Here is a 16,403-nt window from a genome sequence, read left to right on the forward strand (position 1 = left end):
AAAGCAGCAGGAAAAGGCAGGCCTGAGGTTAACGACAAAAAAGTTTTGAAGTCCTTTAAGAGTAGATCAGAAGAGAAGCCTGGGGTGGAGATGCCCGTGCTTTCTACCCCATTCTGACTGCTCTCCAATGCTTGTCTGCATTTCTAACTAATCTGTGCAGCTATTTTCCTTGAGAATCTACATGAATGAAATTCCAGTGTATGTCATTGTCTCGCAGCAAAGACGGACATCTTTCATGATTTTTTGCCTTCAAATCACTCAGCTGTGTAGACTTAACACAAAATGAGAAAAAGTCTTGGCAGACTTTGTAGGATGAAGCAAAACAGAATGTTTATTGTTGTGATCCCAAGAAGCAGCCAACCTCAAGTAGGCTGATATTTTCTTTGCTAGAGTTTCTGTCGCCTCTGCCTTTTATTGTCTGTAGCTGTGGTTAGAGAACTACACGTGACTACATTTTCCTCGCTGTTTTTCTGCATGCAGCTTCAAAGTAGTGCCCCTTGCAAAAAAGGGAGCGGAAACTGACCCTAAATGAGGAAGATCATTCAAAGACTTTTCTTAAAATACAAGCATCTTCATATTTAAAGGACGTGTTAGGCAAGTACCTATCATAGTTCTTGAGAATGTAGTAGGATTTTTGAAAGGAATTCGAAGATCGTTTACATTCATTTTGGATTTTTATTCAGTATGGTATGAATGCTGTCTGCTGATCAATTAGGTTTATTTGTAAATATGAAGGGAAGGGAACTAGATGATTAAGAGGAGAAGCTGTATGGTGTAAAGCCTTTCATTACGTTATAGAAATCAAAATCCAAACTAGAGTAATAGAGTAGTAGTGATTGAATAGTAACCAGTTAACAACTATTATTTGGTCAATAGTAAAATGTGAAATTAAGATAATATCTACTACTTGGTGTTTTTGAATAGCCTTTTTCCATCTGAATTCAAGCAGAGTGCATTTGCTGATGCTAAGGGATATTGTCGTTGCAGACTGAATGAAGCTGGAGGCATTTTGCAATTTATCCTTTATTTAATGGTCATGACTGGTGCTTATGGTAAATGAGGCCAGATGTTAGACTGAAAGTCCTTTATTTTGCCTGTGTTTTAGTGGGGCCTTTTTTTTTTTTTTTTTTTTTTTTTTTTGCCTTTCTTCTTGTGCTGTTTATGCCAGTGGACACTTTTTACTAACTTCAGTGGATGTAGGAAAAGTGCTTATATCGTGATTTTTATTGACTCTTATTGGAGAAAAACGTTCACATAGACACTGAAAATGTTTAATATTTCAGAGCAAAAAAGATTATGTTAAAGTTGTCTTTGAAGAATGAGGAAGACAACTTTAAAGTAAATCATAATTCCTACAGATGGTATTTGCATGTATAACAAGTGCTAAAAACATTGTTTTCATGGTTTAATTATCACTTGATGACTGTGGAGAAGAGTAGCGAAAGAAAACATTTCTTTGCCAATGGTGTTACTCTTCAGTCTGTTCTATAGGTATATTGAACTTGTTCATATTGAAATGACTGAAGCATGTCCGTGAAATTAATAACTAGCAGGAATATCCATCTGAAAATTTATCATGCTCAGTTAAAGCTTATCTCATTTTTATCTATGTGATAGCTTCACATTTATGTCCCTTTATCAGTAAACTAATACGAAAGAGTTTAATTGGGAAATACGTTTTAGCCTTTTTCTCAGTAGGACTGTGCTTTCAATCCTATTCAAATTCATCATCAGTCTTGTAGAAATTATCTCAGAAAGGCCAAAAGTAAATCAATGAGAATATTTTCCTCAATATTCATACTTACTGCTGCTGCTTTTCTTACATCTTCACAAGGGATCATGAAACAGATCCAGTCTAACATTCAAATGGAGAAAATGATGTTGCAAGTCCTACGAGTGCTAGTAAATTTGGGAAGACTCGCATTTACACCGATATGTGCTTTGCACTTCTGACTAAAATGCATGGGTAACTTCCAGGGCATAACATATGTGTTCACTTTCTCACCACATGTGCAAATCTGACGAATGTCAGACGTGACAGTGCAGATCACAGTATCTTCTGTTTTGAACTATCTGCACTAACATGTGATCATCTTCTGTAATAACCCTTTAGCTTTCCTAGGGTGAATTACAAATCTTTGCTCTCATGAAAAGCATAAATATAAATGTTATTAGTGTCATGCAGCAACAATTTCTGTCATTCTTACCAGTTGCCTGTTCCAATAATGTACAATAGCAGGTAAAACTCAGTTGTGAAATGAAAAACGTGCAGTTGGCTTTTGGGTACACATATGTTAGTGTTGTCAAATTCCCAGAGTTTGGCTTCCATTTTTTTTAAGAATGCAAAACTTTTGCAAATGTTATTGTTGTTTGCATTCTAGTGGGCTTGCAAATTAAATTCAGTGATAACATTACAATAGAAGTTTATTTTCTTTTTATTGTTTAGCTTAAATTCTGCTCTGGAGTGAAACTCAGCCTAAATTTTGTCAGCTTGAGGTAAAATTCTTTTACAAATGAGAACAAAAATAGGTTAAATTCCTTGTTTTGGGAGATACTGTGAATTTCTAATACCTGTGAAATGGATCAGTGTTAGCAGCACTGTAGTCAAGAATGACTGCAATAGTGGCAGCATAGAGCTCTAATTTACACAGATATTTTTAAATTCATGACAGAATGGTGAAGGCAGTAGGAGATACAGATTTTCCAAAATGTCCACCTTGTATTGCTTAGACTTCTGTTGTGTAGTCTTATTTCGGTTTTATAAGGGAGTAGGGGCAAGGAGGTGTTAAATTCACCCACTTCACCCAGTTTCTTTTAATGGATCATGCCCCTTCTGTTCTCCTGTGTTTGAACATGGGTGTTGGGCTCTTCAGAAGCTATTTGGATTTATTGGCTTCTTCAGAAGCCTGTCCTTTTCCCTGAGAATACTATTTTGCATATGGTGAAAAAGCTTTCTCTTCCCCAAACAGCACTCATCGACCATGCTCATTTGCCCAGTCTTTGGAATTAGAGCATGATTGTGTTTTACCGTGAGCAACTGGCTAGTTGCCTTTTTAGTCACTAAGGATGTTTTCTCTCTGCTGCTCTGTGACATGGTAAGTATCTTAGGTCTTAAAATTCATGCTGTTCCCATTTACTAGGAGCCTCAGGCAGGTCACTGAAGAGGGTGTCCCACATGCATACAACCCAGAATTAGGAGGAGGTTGAGAGAAGGATTTCTTAGACAGACTGGAGTTCAGAAAAGAGACAGCTTTTCTTCACAATCTTGTCAACCCTCACATGATGGAAGAGCAGTTATAGCAGTTATAGCACTAGGGCTGGCATCAGATTTCATCCTGGTTAGGTTGCTCAAAGGCCTTCATGAGGTGGAATTGAGGGTTTCTCTACACTTGGGAGAGCCGGGAGTGGCCCATCCTAAACTACAGCAAATTAAAAGGAGAGGATAACCTGTCCCGAGTGACTTTTCCTGGGACGTTTTCAGATGCGCCACTTGCCAGGAGCAAAGTTGCAGCCTTGCAAAAGTCCATGATGTCGCTCGGTCTTTCTTCTTGGCTGTAGCCAGCGTTATGCTTCTGTGGTCACCCTTGTTCCAGAGTTCCTGTAGAGGTGGATAATTGCAAGCTAGTTGTTGGATGTTGAGTTTGTCTAGCCCTGCAACTTAAAAGCATTGTTTATTAAACCAGCCAAACAAGGGAATTAAACCGATTATAGGCTTATCGTAGAGCAAGTGAAAGATAGGAAGTGCATAATTGGAAGGAGGAGTGCTTTGACAGCTCTGCAGATGGCAGTAGACGGAAGGAAGGATTGCATTCTTAAAGTGTAACTTTTGATGAATAAGGTTCAAATAATTCTAGTAGTTCTTTTGAGGATATTATATTTGTCATGGAGAGTATGACTAGATTTCTTTTCAGATATTGTTTACAACAATTTTGGTTTTGTTTTCTTTAATAGTTCAGAAGAACGCTTTCTGAACAACATCATTATGCGGATTATTTACTAATTTTTGAAGCAGTGCTGATCTGTCTTTTATGATGCTGTGTTCTCCAGAAGGATCAGGAGTTCAGTATTACCTCAGAGACTTTGTACTGTTTTTTCACTCAACTCAGCAGTGTTTTGATATTCAGTAGCATGTCTGAAGCAATGCATGTAAAGGGAAGGAGATTATTTCAGAATACTTATTTTTCAGAAACGTATATAAATAGAAAAATATTACAGTGAAGAATTTCTTTTTGTATATGCTTTTGGCTTTTGCCTTTTAAAAAACAAAAGGATTTCCTCAAGGATTTGCTTGTCGAAATCTATTTTCTCCCCAGCATATGAAATGACAGGCTATACAAAATGCCCAAATATTAATTTTTGTGGCGTGCCTGTATATTCATCTGTCAACCTTCAGTGAATTTTCTGGTTTTCTATTAGCTTGTCCCAAACTGCTGGCAAGCTAAATTTCTCTAACAGGCATCAATTCACTGCATTAAATGCCTGTTCTGCCCTGCAAGACGTATTGATTCTTTTTTTCTCAGCAAAGTGACAAATACCATTTTCATGACAATAATAGAGATTGATTACAATTTTATGGAACATAGAGGGAGCCAATATTGCTGAGAAAATCTTGGGGCTTATAAAAAATTGAAAAAAAAATCATTTGAATTAATAAAGAAATTAATGAATTCATCTGTTGCTGATGAAGCTGAAGCGTTTTTGATATAATGAAAACTACAGTAAATGCATGATAGTTGCTGAAGTGAGGCAAGTTTAAATGTGTCTGCTGTCTGAAATCATTTGGAGAAATGCTAGTAAACCATTTTGAATAGTTCAGACTAAAAAGGACTTTAAGATATATTTTTCTACGTATTAAGGTATGTATGCTTATGTACGATTGAAGACCGCTGTGCTGTCTTGATCACTGGAAACTGAGTCTGAAAGACCAAGGAAGTGTTGTCAGGTTTTGTGTAGGGGTATTTATTTTAAACCTAAAACAAAAGTAATTTCTTTAAGACTGTTTTGTTCGTTTTTCACTTGCATCTGGTGTTGTTATGTCCTTTACTGGAGATACAAACTGTAAGTCAAATTCCTTTACCCTTGTTCTCTTCGTGTAGCATCTTATCTGCTACTTTAATGAAGCCGAACAGATAGACAAAATGAGGTTTCAAGAAGAGACTGAATATTTGAATTTGACACAAAGTTAGATTATTTATGATACTGTATCAAAGCAAATTATAACAACAGATTTAATAGTGGGTATAATAACCTTCAAAATTTGTTTTTTTTAATATCTGCCTTATCTTAAAACAAAACCTGTTTATAGAGACTTTCACAGAGGCATGGTTTTGTGTGTGTGATATAACTGTAAAACTCACCTCTCTTACTCAATATGATTAACTTGTATCATTTGTGATATTATTTTTACTTCAGAAAATATTTTTTCTATTAGATACATGTACTCTAACTTCGGTTTTTAATATAATGGATGTGAGAATTTCAGACAAGCTGGGAGGTAGGACAGTGAAGCAAAGATTACACTGGTGGCTGGAGACTCTTAAATGGCACTATATTTTGCATTTAGTTTAGTTCTCTGATCATCTCAGTCAAGAAATATTAAGAGCAATGTTTTATGTCGAGGAAATTGAACTCAGTGAACAAGTTTTTCAAAGACCAGCCTGACTAATATTGCAGACTAATCAGTTGTCTGTATCTTGCAAGTATGACTTGTAAGTAAAACTTGAAAAATTTTAGTCTTGCCTGCCTAAAAAAGTTATGCTTAATCATAGTTCTTATTTTCGGTCAAGCAAAAACAAATTTTGGTCGGAGGCCAAAGGGAAAAGAGAAATGTTTTAGAGCTACATGCAAGGGCGATTTTTTTCCGGTTTATCATAGTTAAGAACAATCATCTGAATGTACTTTTAAAATCCTCGGCGAGCTATAAAGCTTAAAAGGACTTTTTTTGTGCTTTTTCTTGAAAGAATCAGATAATACCTTGTTTCCTTTCTACTGGATCTGTAGAAATATATATTGGAAAATTTTGTTATCAGAGAGCAGCAGATACCAAGAACTGATGATGTAGTATATAGATTAAAAGCAAATAAATAAATACATCCCACCATGGGACTTGCATTGAGCTTAATAGTTAAAATAACAACAGAGCCAATTTCTGCATTTGGCTTATGATCTTCTGAACTACTGCTCTAATATTTTCTGCTCTATAGTTTCGGTGCAAAAGCGATTACAAGAGTTTCACTAAAACTGTCCAGCAGTATTTAAAGGCAGAGAAAGCATAATAATGCCTTCATTATAAAAAGAATTTCTGACCTTTTTAAATGACAGCTATACTACCAAAACAGCTGGGGAAACAGGCTGAAATTTTGTCAGGTGGCAGCTTTCTCTCAAGAAGAATGTCTTTGGAGTGTCTCTGTGAAAATAGTTGTGACTTGGTCTTTAAGAATTGTGATTTTCCCATTTGCAGTAAAATTTTAGTAATACTGTATCCAGCAGTTTATTTGAAACTGCAGTTGGCTGAGTCTCTGCTTACCTATCTTGCATGACTTTTGCAAGATGTGCACCTGAGATCTGCAGGAGTCCCTGTGTCACTCGCTGTTGGTTGTAAATTGTAAGGTGATGGGCTGCTTCTTGACTGATGGATGGTATGCTAACAAGCATGTTTATGCCCTGAGAAATAGGAAATTGGCCTTATTTAGGCACTATCTTAGTTTTCCCTAACTTTTCCCTATCATGACAAGAGAGAAGGCTGTCTGAGTTGTGTGGCCGAATACCACAGTGAGCTGTGCATGGAGCTGGAAAAGACCCAGCAGGTCATGCAACCGGCTGTAGCTGTGTGTGTGTCCCTGATCACCTTCACTCCTGCAGCAGGGAGGAACTGTGTTTGCACAGTGTGTGGAGCCCGTTAGGACTCAGCTTAGTTTTATGCAGAACCTGCTATGAAAGTCCTGCTATGGTGCTCCTGGAGGGAGCTGCGCTAGATAGCGGGGATACCCACGTCCTTCTGCATACCCGGGTCCTGCTCCATCAACCGTGCCGACCACGGGCTGCTTCCCCTTGCCACCGACTGGGTGGATTTCCGCATGCTGCTTTTAGGATCTGCAATATTTCATAGTTTTTACTGTACTATCTGGTATAATTCAGGTCACTCAAATAAGGGACCTGAATTACACCAGGTGGCACAGTACAAAATTCTGGATGACAACTTTAATAGTAAAATAGTATCCTGGCCATTGGCACTCGTTGCATTCTTTCACAGTACTGTACTTCCACCCCATTTTGTGAAGCATTGAAGTTCAGTGGTCATAAAATGGCGTCAGAAAATAAAAGTTAAAATGTGCTCCGTGACTGTTTTCTGAAACAGAAAATAAGCCTGATTTGTTTTTAATAGAGTAATTTGATTTGACTCCTTAGGCTAGGAAAATGTTTCTAAAAGATTTTTTTAAATATCATACACAGCTTGAACATATGCAGTCGGAAGTAATGTATTACCAATGAAACAACACATAAAATTCTTCATAGGACTACTTGCTGAATTTTGTTTTAATGTTCTCATTTTGGTTTAGTGTGCTGAAAGAAACTCTGTAGAAATTGCACTTAAAGCTGTGCTGTACAAATCCATTTTTGCAACTAATTTTGGAAATGTAATGAAAGATTTGAAAATGCTTGCTTTTTAAATTTCCACTTCAAAGTATAGATTCATTTTAATAGCTAAAGTTATATATAATGCTTGCATGTGATTTAAATTACCATTATATTTTCTTTTTATATTTTTTTTGTAATTAAATATTTAAGATTTTTTAATCTTTTATTTTGTAATGAAATCTTTAAGAATTTAGCCAAATTAGGGGCTGTGGCATGAAGCCCTGCATTCATGCAGTAAGTGAAGGGCTTTTAAATCAGTCTCTGGAGTTATTTAACTGTTACCAATTACTCCTTCATTGTAAACAATCAAAGTGCTTGTATCTGCAGGCAGTAGATAACCTGAAAATCAAATATATCAGCTCTGCCCAGATCCACGAAGAGATTGTCCTGTCAACTAAAACAAGAATAAAAGATGTGATTGTAAATAACATTCGTGGGACAAGCAGGTTAGTAATGTTTATTAAAAAGAAAATAAAGAGCCACCTGTAGCAAGCAGTTGGCATTAATTGAACATCTAGCAGAAAGCAGAGCCTTAAGAAACTTCCAAGCATATATATATGTTCAATTAACTCTGTTCACTGATTGTTTTAAGTTATGGTTTGCCGTCTTGTTGTGTGAGGGTTTCCTTTATCCATTCCTTGCAATAAGGTACAGCACAGCACACGGATTTAGAAACCTCTGCAGTTTGGCTCCCTCTTGTACTGAAGTGACTGTTATTAGTACATTTTTCCTCCATATGTAAGGGTTGTGTTTAAGGCTAAATGCACAACATAGGGATTTTACCTTAATACTAAAATTAATTGAATTAATTAATTTCAGCCAGGAGTTGAATAGTGTTTCTTACCTGGTTATTAACACTTTTTTCTAGTTTTTTTCTTGTTACCAATGATGAAAAGATACGAGCAAAATGACTAGTCATTATCTGTCATTTTTGATCGTCAAAATATCAGCATCCTCATCTGTCTGATGAGTAAGACAAGAAAGGGGAAGATTTATATATAAGACTATTTAAAATGCCATCAGCATTAGGAATAATATCAATTTTAGTGATCTTCAGACTTATTTAATCCTGTAAGGGTGAAGTTGTTAGAGTTTGGCTATTCAACATGAGTGATGGAGCACAAAAAGAGATTCTAAACTGGTAATATTGCTACAGATATTTCCATTGAGAATTCTAGGCTGATCCTGTTATGTCTGCGTGGTTGTGTTCATACTTCAGGTATATTGTAAGCTTTCTCTTGCATTTCAAGAGAATGAGAAGTTGGTGGTAACAGTTTCTTTATGTTCGTTTTTCATGCAAATATTTGATAAATAAACTAAATGGAGGGGGAAAAGCAAATCTGTTAGCTGTAGTTTTCTTGCACTGACTCTTTTTTTTCCCCCCCCCCCTTCTTCTCTTAAAGATAGCTATTTAGTCCATTAGTGGATTTTTTCCCATTCCAGGCTGGCTTCCTGTAGGTTTCACTGTGGAGTAGCAGGTGTACAATTCCAAAGTGTCTTTACAAGTGGCTCAGCAGGGCTTCCTATGCCGTACATTCACTGGAGACAGCTCATCTATTTAATCCTTATGTTTTAGTCAACCTTTCTTATTATGCGGACAGGGCTCCCATGCTCAGCTGGATTTTGACTCTCAGAATGAATTGATGGAGCTCTTTGATCTTTGCTGTGTATTGCATCTGTTTCATCTTTCATCTTAATGTATGATCTTCCTAACTCCTAGCTAGTGCTTTATTTCTTTTTTTTATTATTTTTTTTCACTTGAATCCATCAGTTTTACTTTGTTCTTTTTGGTGTGCCTTTTTATGTGCAATGAACTTGATTGCACAACTTTAACATAATGATAATTAAGTTGGTATGGGTGTTCAAAAATACAGGCAAAGACACAGACAGTCATGGTTATTTGGAGTTGGCACTTAACATTTTAGAGACTTGATCAGAATCCTGAAGTGAGATACATGCACTTCTTTACAGACTTGCAAATTATTGCATCTGATATGTGTGATAAACAGAGGAAATACTGAAGAATCAGAGTATGTGACACTATATACGTTTGGAGAAGCCTGCTACTGTATATCAAAATTTGAACTACAGCAACATTGAACAGTATTTTACAGAACCAGTATAATGCAGTACTTTCTTGAGGTAGAGCTGTAACAGCGTAACACATGAGCATATATTTAAGCTCATCCCTGCTAGGGGCAGTACTTAACTTCCTGCTTAAAATTAAGCAGCTCCTTAAGCACTGTTAAGCAGGGATCCTTTTTCTGAAATGTGGGTTTGCAATGTGGATTTCTATGGCTCAGGGCAGTTTTGATTAAAGATCTCAGAAGTTTCGTGATGTAGCTCAGTTAAATGGTAAGTTATTGCTAGTTTTTTTGGTTTTTTAATTTAAATATAACAACCAACAGGACATTACCCTCCACCCCAATGATACCAGGTATGATTTAGATTATACTTTTTAGCTTGACCTAACACTATCAACAGAGCATTTTGTAATGGTATGTTTATTCTTACACTTATGCAATACTGTTTAAATGAATACCCTTCTCAGCAAAATTTAAATCAGTGTTCAGTTTTAAGTGACAATAGCAATTTAATTTTTCTAGCTGTCATTAATGCTAGAGTGGCAAGAACATTTTCAAGTGAACAAAGAGCTTTTGGTCTGCATCAGCTAAAATCTTAAGGGGTCTTTGCTCATAAGAGTTTTGATATGTTTCACCATAATGCCGCCTCTTAAATATATGGTATACGGAGGGATAGTTCCTAATTTGCTCCATATTTTTTGTCTGAGAAACCCTTGGGGAACAGGTGCCATTGGGGTATTGAGGTTTTTGTTGTTGTTTTTGTACCTCCTCAGAAAAGGGCTCCCTGTGCTGAAATTCGCTTCACTGTTTGATTTGGTGCAGCTGGGGCTGGTGATCACTGGGGGATGGGGAAACTTCTGTCCACAGCTGGAGAGCGATCTTTGAGTGAGGCTTCTGTGGTCAACTAAATATAAACCATTCAGACATATTCCACAGGAATCTTTTCATATCTTGATGAAACTACTGTCTTTATAAAGGAAAAATGCATAAAACTTATTTTTGAGAAGCATAAACTTTGTTCCTTCTGAAATTGTAAGGCTTTGTTTATAAAGAACGCAGCTGCATGAAGAGTGGATGTAAACATCCATAAGATTTGGCTATCCGTATTGGTTTGGCAGCTTTGAAAACTTCAGTGACATGTAACACAGTCATGTATTCCTTGCTGCAAGACTTTGCAGCATGAGTATTTCTGAAATTGGTCAAATGCCTCAGGAACTGACTAATGTTAGGCTTGAGTTTACTGTGGCATAGGTAGCCACTGATCACAACAATAATTTCTGTAATGGAGGAGTAAAAGGATCTTAATTTGATAGAATGCAATTACACCTGCAGCAAAAAAGAAAATGTGTGCGTGGTGTAGTAAACACTTATTTTTCCCAACTATGTTTCTTTGATTGTTAGAGGTTTAGGTACTGCTTGACATAAGCCTCTAAAAAGCTTGCTGTCCTCAGTTATTGAAAACAGTAAATATGGCCATTGATATAGAGTCCAGATTTAGAGCTTATAAGAAAGAAATTGGGACTTTGAAGTAAATGGTTACTTGGCCTTCCTGTCTCATTTTTTTAATTTGCCTTTGGAGCTATTGCCTTTTAACTGCTCTGAAATTAATCAGGTGTAAAGCATTATCTGTCAGGAAATTAACTAATTGTATTGAAAGAAGCTCATTAAGTCAATCTGGAAAATTATTAAAATCCTAAATGTCCATGTTGAACAGTTTCATGATTTGAAACCTATCTTTGGAGAATCCAGACCCAAATTGTTACTAGATTAACTCTTATAATTTTTATTTAAAGAATGAATTATAAACTGACAATTTTAGTTGGCTTTTTCTTTAATTTATTTCCTGACACTTTAGGTGTTTTAGTTTGTTGATGTGTTTCAAACATTGCAGATACAACCTTACAATGCATTTTGTATCAGACTTTGTTTCTGCCACATTATCGGTATTTTACATGCTTCAGTTACGTACAGACAGAATGGATTCTTTTAGGAGGCTATGTCAGTTGTAAATGCATTTTTATTTTCAGAAAAAATATTAAATGATGATATATTAAAAATATGCACCATATAATCTAAAAAGATTGTTTTGCTCTAACAAGGCAGTATATTTTCCTCAGCATGTTTTGCCTTCATTATCTCTGAAAGAAGTATTTGTTTAATTCAGTTGTAATTTCACTCTGCGTGTGTGCGTATGTGTGTCTGCGATCCCATAGCTATAAAGTAATTCATCCCAGTTTGCTGCAGGTGGGAACTTTTGCTCAGGAGAAGCCATCAGGCTTCAGAAAAGGCTTTTTAACCACAAAATTGTGGAAATGAATTTCTGCAAACTAATTTCTTGCAAAATGGTGCAAACCCACCCTGTATGGGAAGAGGTATTGCCAGCTCCTGGAGCCATGCGGCTTGGGTGTCTGGCTTGACCTAGTGAGGGGCTCTTTGACCATGTGCTTTTCACATGGAAAAGTCTTTCCATGAATGCGATGGAAGTTTTTTAGTGTCTCTTTTTACAGAATGGCACAAAGAAAACTCTTTAACCCAGAACTGCAGAGGCTTTGCAGTCTGAATGTGAATGAAGGACCTGTTGTTTTTTTTTTTTTAATTGAAATATAATTGTTTCTGTACTTTTCAGTATACTGCTAGTTTCTTATTCACTGTTGTACAGGTATGTTGTTCGTTATCTAACCGTGCACAGTTAGTACTGATTTTAATCATTCTGGACTGCAGGAAAGCTTTATTGAAATCTTTCCTTATGTGTTGTATTATGCCACTGCTGATGTAACATGTACTAAGTAAACTTCTGAACCACATGTGGATAGAGGCTGGGAGAGTATCCTGGGGAAAAATTGTTCTGTGCTTGTCCTTATTCTTCTTCCTAGACACCTGCTCCTGGTGTCAAGGACAGGATGCTGGTATTTGAGCCAGTATATCAGTCCTTATTGACCAGTTTATAAGGGGGGGTGGGGGGGAGAGAGTGAGAGTGAGAGAGAGAGAGAGAGAGAGAGAGAGAGAGAGTGTGTGTGTGTGTGTACACACACTAGTGTGGGTAACCTTCAATAACAGAATATTGGTGCAAGAAAGAGGAATTGGCAAGGAAAGATTTTTCACAGTTCTCAAGCCCTCTTACTGCTGGTCACAGCTGAATAAAATGAAAGTCCTTTAGTTCATGTGTACTGACTCTTATAACACGATAAAATCAAACCTGTTGGTCATAATGAAAGGTGCAGGAGGAGAAACAGTCCATTTCTGCTTTTCTTTCTTGCCAGTCCCTAGAATGTAAGCATGATTATTTTTCTTCCAATGCATTAATATTTTGCCTCTGTTCATTCTATGCTAAGAATTGATGCAACATTTGGCCTCTTCACGTCTGCCCTGTGGAGCTTCTGACTGAAGAAGCTACATGTGACCTTGGCAAACATCATTCTGCTTTGTGAAAATTTGTGGTTTCATTCTGTTCAGTAAAATATACGTACAATTTATGATGCAGGCTGACTCTTGATTTGCACTGCTAAAAATAAAATAAAGTAAATCCTTGTCTATTTTTGACGCATATGATGTGCCAAAATGAAAAACTATACCATAAGCTCTCTGTCTGTAGCTACATATGTTCTTTCTCAGAACGAGGAGGGAATCAGTGAGTAAGAGGGTCACTGTATCACTGAGTGCTCAAATATCCTCGTTTCAGGAAGAGATTTACCACAGAGGGATGTTGCTTCTCAGATTCACGTTCTGCCGCATGTGTTCCCCTAAATGTGCCGACCAGCATCTGTGCACCACCCTGCGTTGGCTTCATGCCCTCGTGTTGCTCCTTTCCTTCTCCTAGTTTGTGCTGTAGCCGTCAAACATGTAGGCTCCTTATTAATTGGCAGCCAGTGAACATTAAAAGTTAATTTAAAAGCCCACAGGATTACAATGTGAAAAGTATTCCTTTCATTACATTGCCCATTATTTTAAATATATAATTTACATGTATCCTTGCTTAATTTCACTTAATTTTCTGTAATGAAGTGTTGAGTGGAAGATGTGAAAGATTTACTGGGGTACAAATGCAAGGTTTTTTTAGACTGGTGTTATTAAAGTAAGGCTTATGAGTAGGTATATATAACTTTAAATGGTTTTTGCCAATCTGGCATTGTGCAGTACAATTCTGACTACTACACTGATCAAAATGTTTTAGAGTATTTTTTGTTTTTTGCTTTGGTCTTAGAACCTACTCTCTTCCATGAGTTCTTCCCCTTGTTTTGGTTTGGTTTTTTTCTTTGTGGTAATTTTCTTTGCTCTGTGAGTGCAGCAAATTCCATGAAAAGCTTGAGATAATCTTGGCTTTACCAGGATAAATCTCCTCTTTGAAACTGGACCATCATTATTATGGTTGTGACTTTTATTTTTTTAAATTGGACACGCTTTAGGCTAACTGTGGCATGTCCTTTGCTATACATACCTCCTTACTAAGGATATTTTTTCTTTGACCTGAGCCTGATTTTTCTTATTCTTTACCATTCACCTTTCTCCTTGTGTGTCAAGCGTGTTGTCTGATGAGGTCTTCCTCCACTGGCTTCTTGGTAAAGATGTTTTGAGATGTTTTCCTTTCTCTGAACCTCTTGTATAGATGATATGGTAATTCTCATCTTTAGGTGTCAATGGAGAGGGGGGAAAAAAATCAAGGGAAAAGTTGCTGCTTTTTCAAAATGTTTAAGGAGAGCGAGACTACCTAGAAGAGCTTCTTCACCTTCCTGTGAGAGTTGCACATGTAGAGTGGGGTTCATCTCATGTAACTTTTGCCATCTCTATTGCTTTTGCCTTATGAAATTAGTCAGTTCATAGATTAATAGGATAATTCAGGTCAGAAGAGACCTCAGGAGGTCAGATAGTCCAACCTCCTGTTCAAAGCAGAGTTAACACTGAATTCAGACCTGTTACGTAGGCCTGCATTATAACTAGTAGAGAGAGTGAGCGGTACGTGCAGTGGATGAGTCATTGCACCCAAATAATGACTCATGCTCCGGAGATCCCTGTCTCACTCTTCCTCACCCTATTGGCGATACAGGAGAACATAAGTGACCAGCCTAGCTACCTTGTTTATAAATAGCTGAGCCTGAGTGAGATTAATTCCATTCTTTGAGGTGAACTCTGAAGTAATGAAAAAGTGTGAGTGAGAGAGAGAGAGAGAGAGAGAGAGAGAGAGAGAGAGAGAAGCCTGACATTTATAGAAAATGGCCAAATGTGAGTTCTGCTAGGGTACCAAATTTGAATCTTCTTTCATGCTGCTCTTAAATAGCTTTCAATATGAACCTGTCATATACCTGTCAGCTACTATCCAGTTTGTTTTCCAGTTCTGCGAGCTCAGATCTGCTGTGACAGCTCAGAAAGCTGATCAGGTCCATACTGGTAGCTGACTGGAGATATTACTATGGATAGGCTTATGTATCTGATGCATTTGGTTCACCTTCCAGAAAAAAAGGAATCAATTGTTAATGGAGCCCCTCTTGTTGTGTCCTTCCCGGGTCCCTCATTCTTTAGCTATACTCAGTTATTTCATCTTGCCTTAAAGCTGTATGCTGGGATCAAGACAATTTGTGCATATTTAAATCCTGTCTAAAAAAGCAGGATCTGATCCAAGTATAGTAGTAGAAAAAAAGTGAATAATGCACAAGGCCTTCTTTAACTTCTGAGTAAAATCCTCTTAGTTGTAAATATTTTAATAAAATGAATTAGTCATTTTAGTTGGCTAGGACCGAGCTTTCTACAAGTGTGTCTGCTGTTGCATTGGTGACAGTGTGGTGTAGCTGTACTTGAGTTAGCTCTAAACGCATTAAAAATTTGGGTATAGGAAGCAGCACAGAACTGGCATAATCTTCAATATCTGTCTGGGAAGCTGGGCAAATACTTACTTAGTCATCCAAAATGACTGCAGTGATGACATTCCGTAAGTGAAGAGCACTTTTCCAGTATATTTGAGGATGTAATTTATTTTCCTGCCAGCACTCTTTCCAACAAATATCAGAAAACAATCAGTTTATGTTTTGACCAGTAACAAACACCATCGTGATCACTGTTTTTGGCCTCATAAACTTTGCAAATGAGACAGTTACATAAAGGCAAAATTTGACTTCTGGAAGGCAAAGCAAGTTCTGGTAACACTGTAATTTTAAGGGAGTGCAGTCAGGGTATAATTGATACTCCCACAAGCTGCTGTTTTCTAACTGTCGCTATTTTCCATTTGGTTTTCAAGAAAGTGTGAAAATTTTATCTGAATTATTATATGAAAACTTTCAAGAAAAAAATGTATTACTTCCAAAGGATTTATTAAAAAGAGGGCTAATCTTATGCTGCAACGTGCAGAACATCTTTCTGGTTGCGATTAATATGGTACGTATGAGTGTGTGCAGTATTGCTGGATACCATCGTTAATATGAAACTAGCCTTGAATTAAAGTGAAGTGAAGGTAAGATTGCATTGTCTGAAAAGATACAGTTTTGAAAAAGCAATTTTTGTATCATGGATCCAAAAGTGGTCATAAAAGAATTATGCGTGTCCTTATAAATTAGTATTAATTGACTAATGTACTCAGCTGTAATTTGTTCAATGGAAATGTCAGCAGGCATTTTAAAATGTACAATGGGTTTTTTTGTTCCTTATTGTGATGGTTTTAATGCTGTTGAATCCTTTGTTTCTACTTTATATGAA

The 16,403-nt window shown here is 36.8% G+C and overlaps 1 long non-coding RNA gene across 1 annotated transcript in view; it reads left to right on the forward strand.

Annotated features, from left to right (window-relative positions):
* LOC112997289 (uncharacterized) overlaps window positions 1-16,403 on the forward strand; it is a 51,952-nt gene that overhangs the window by 12,075 nt on the left and 23,474 nt on the right. The gene's annotated exons all lie outside the window — the stretch shown is intronic.

Source organism: Dromaius novaehollandiae, chromosome 1, assembly GCF_036370855.1.
Source record: "Dromaius novaehollandiae isolate bDroNov1 chromosome 1, bDroNov1.hap1, whole genome shotgun sequence".
NCBI classification, from domain to species: Eukaryota; Metazoa; Chordata; class Aves; order Casuariiformes; family Dromaiidae; genus Dromaius; species Dromaius novaehollandiae.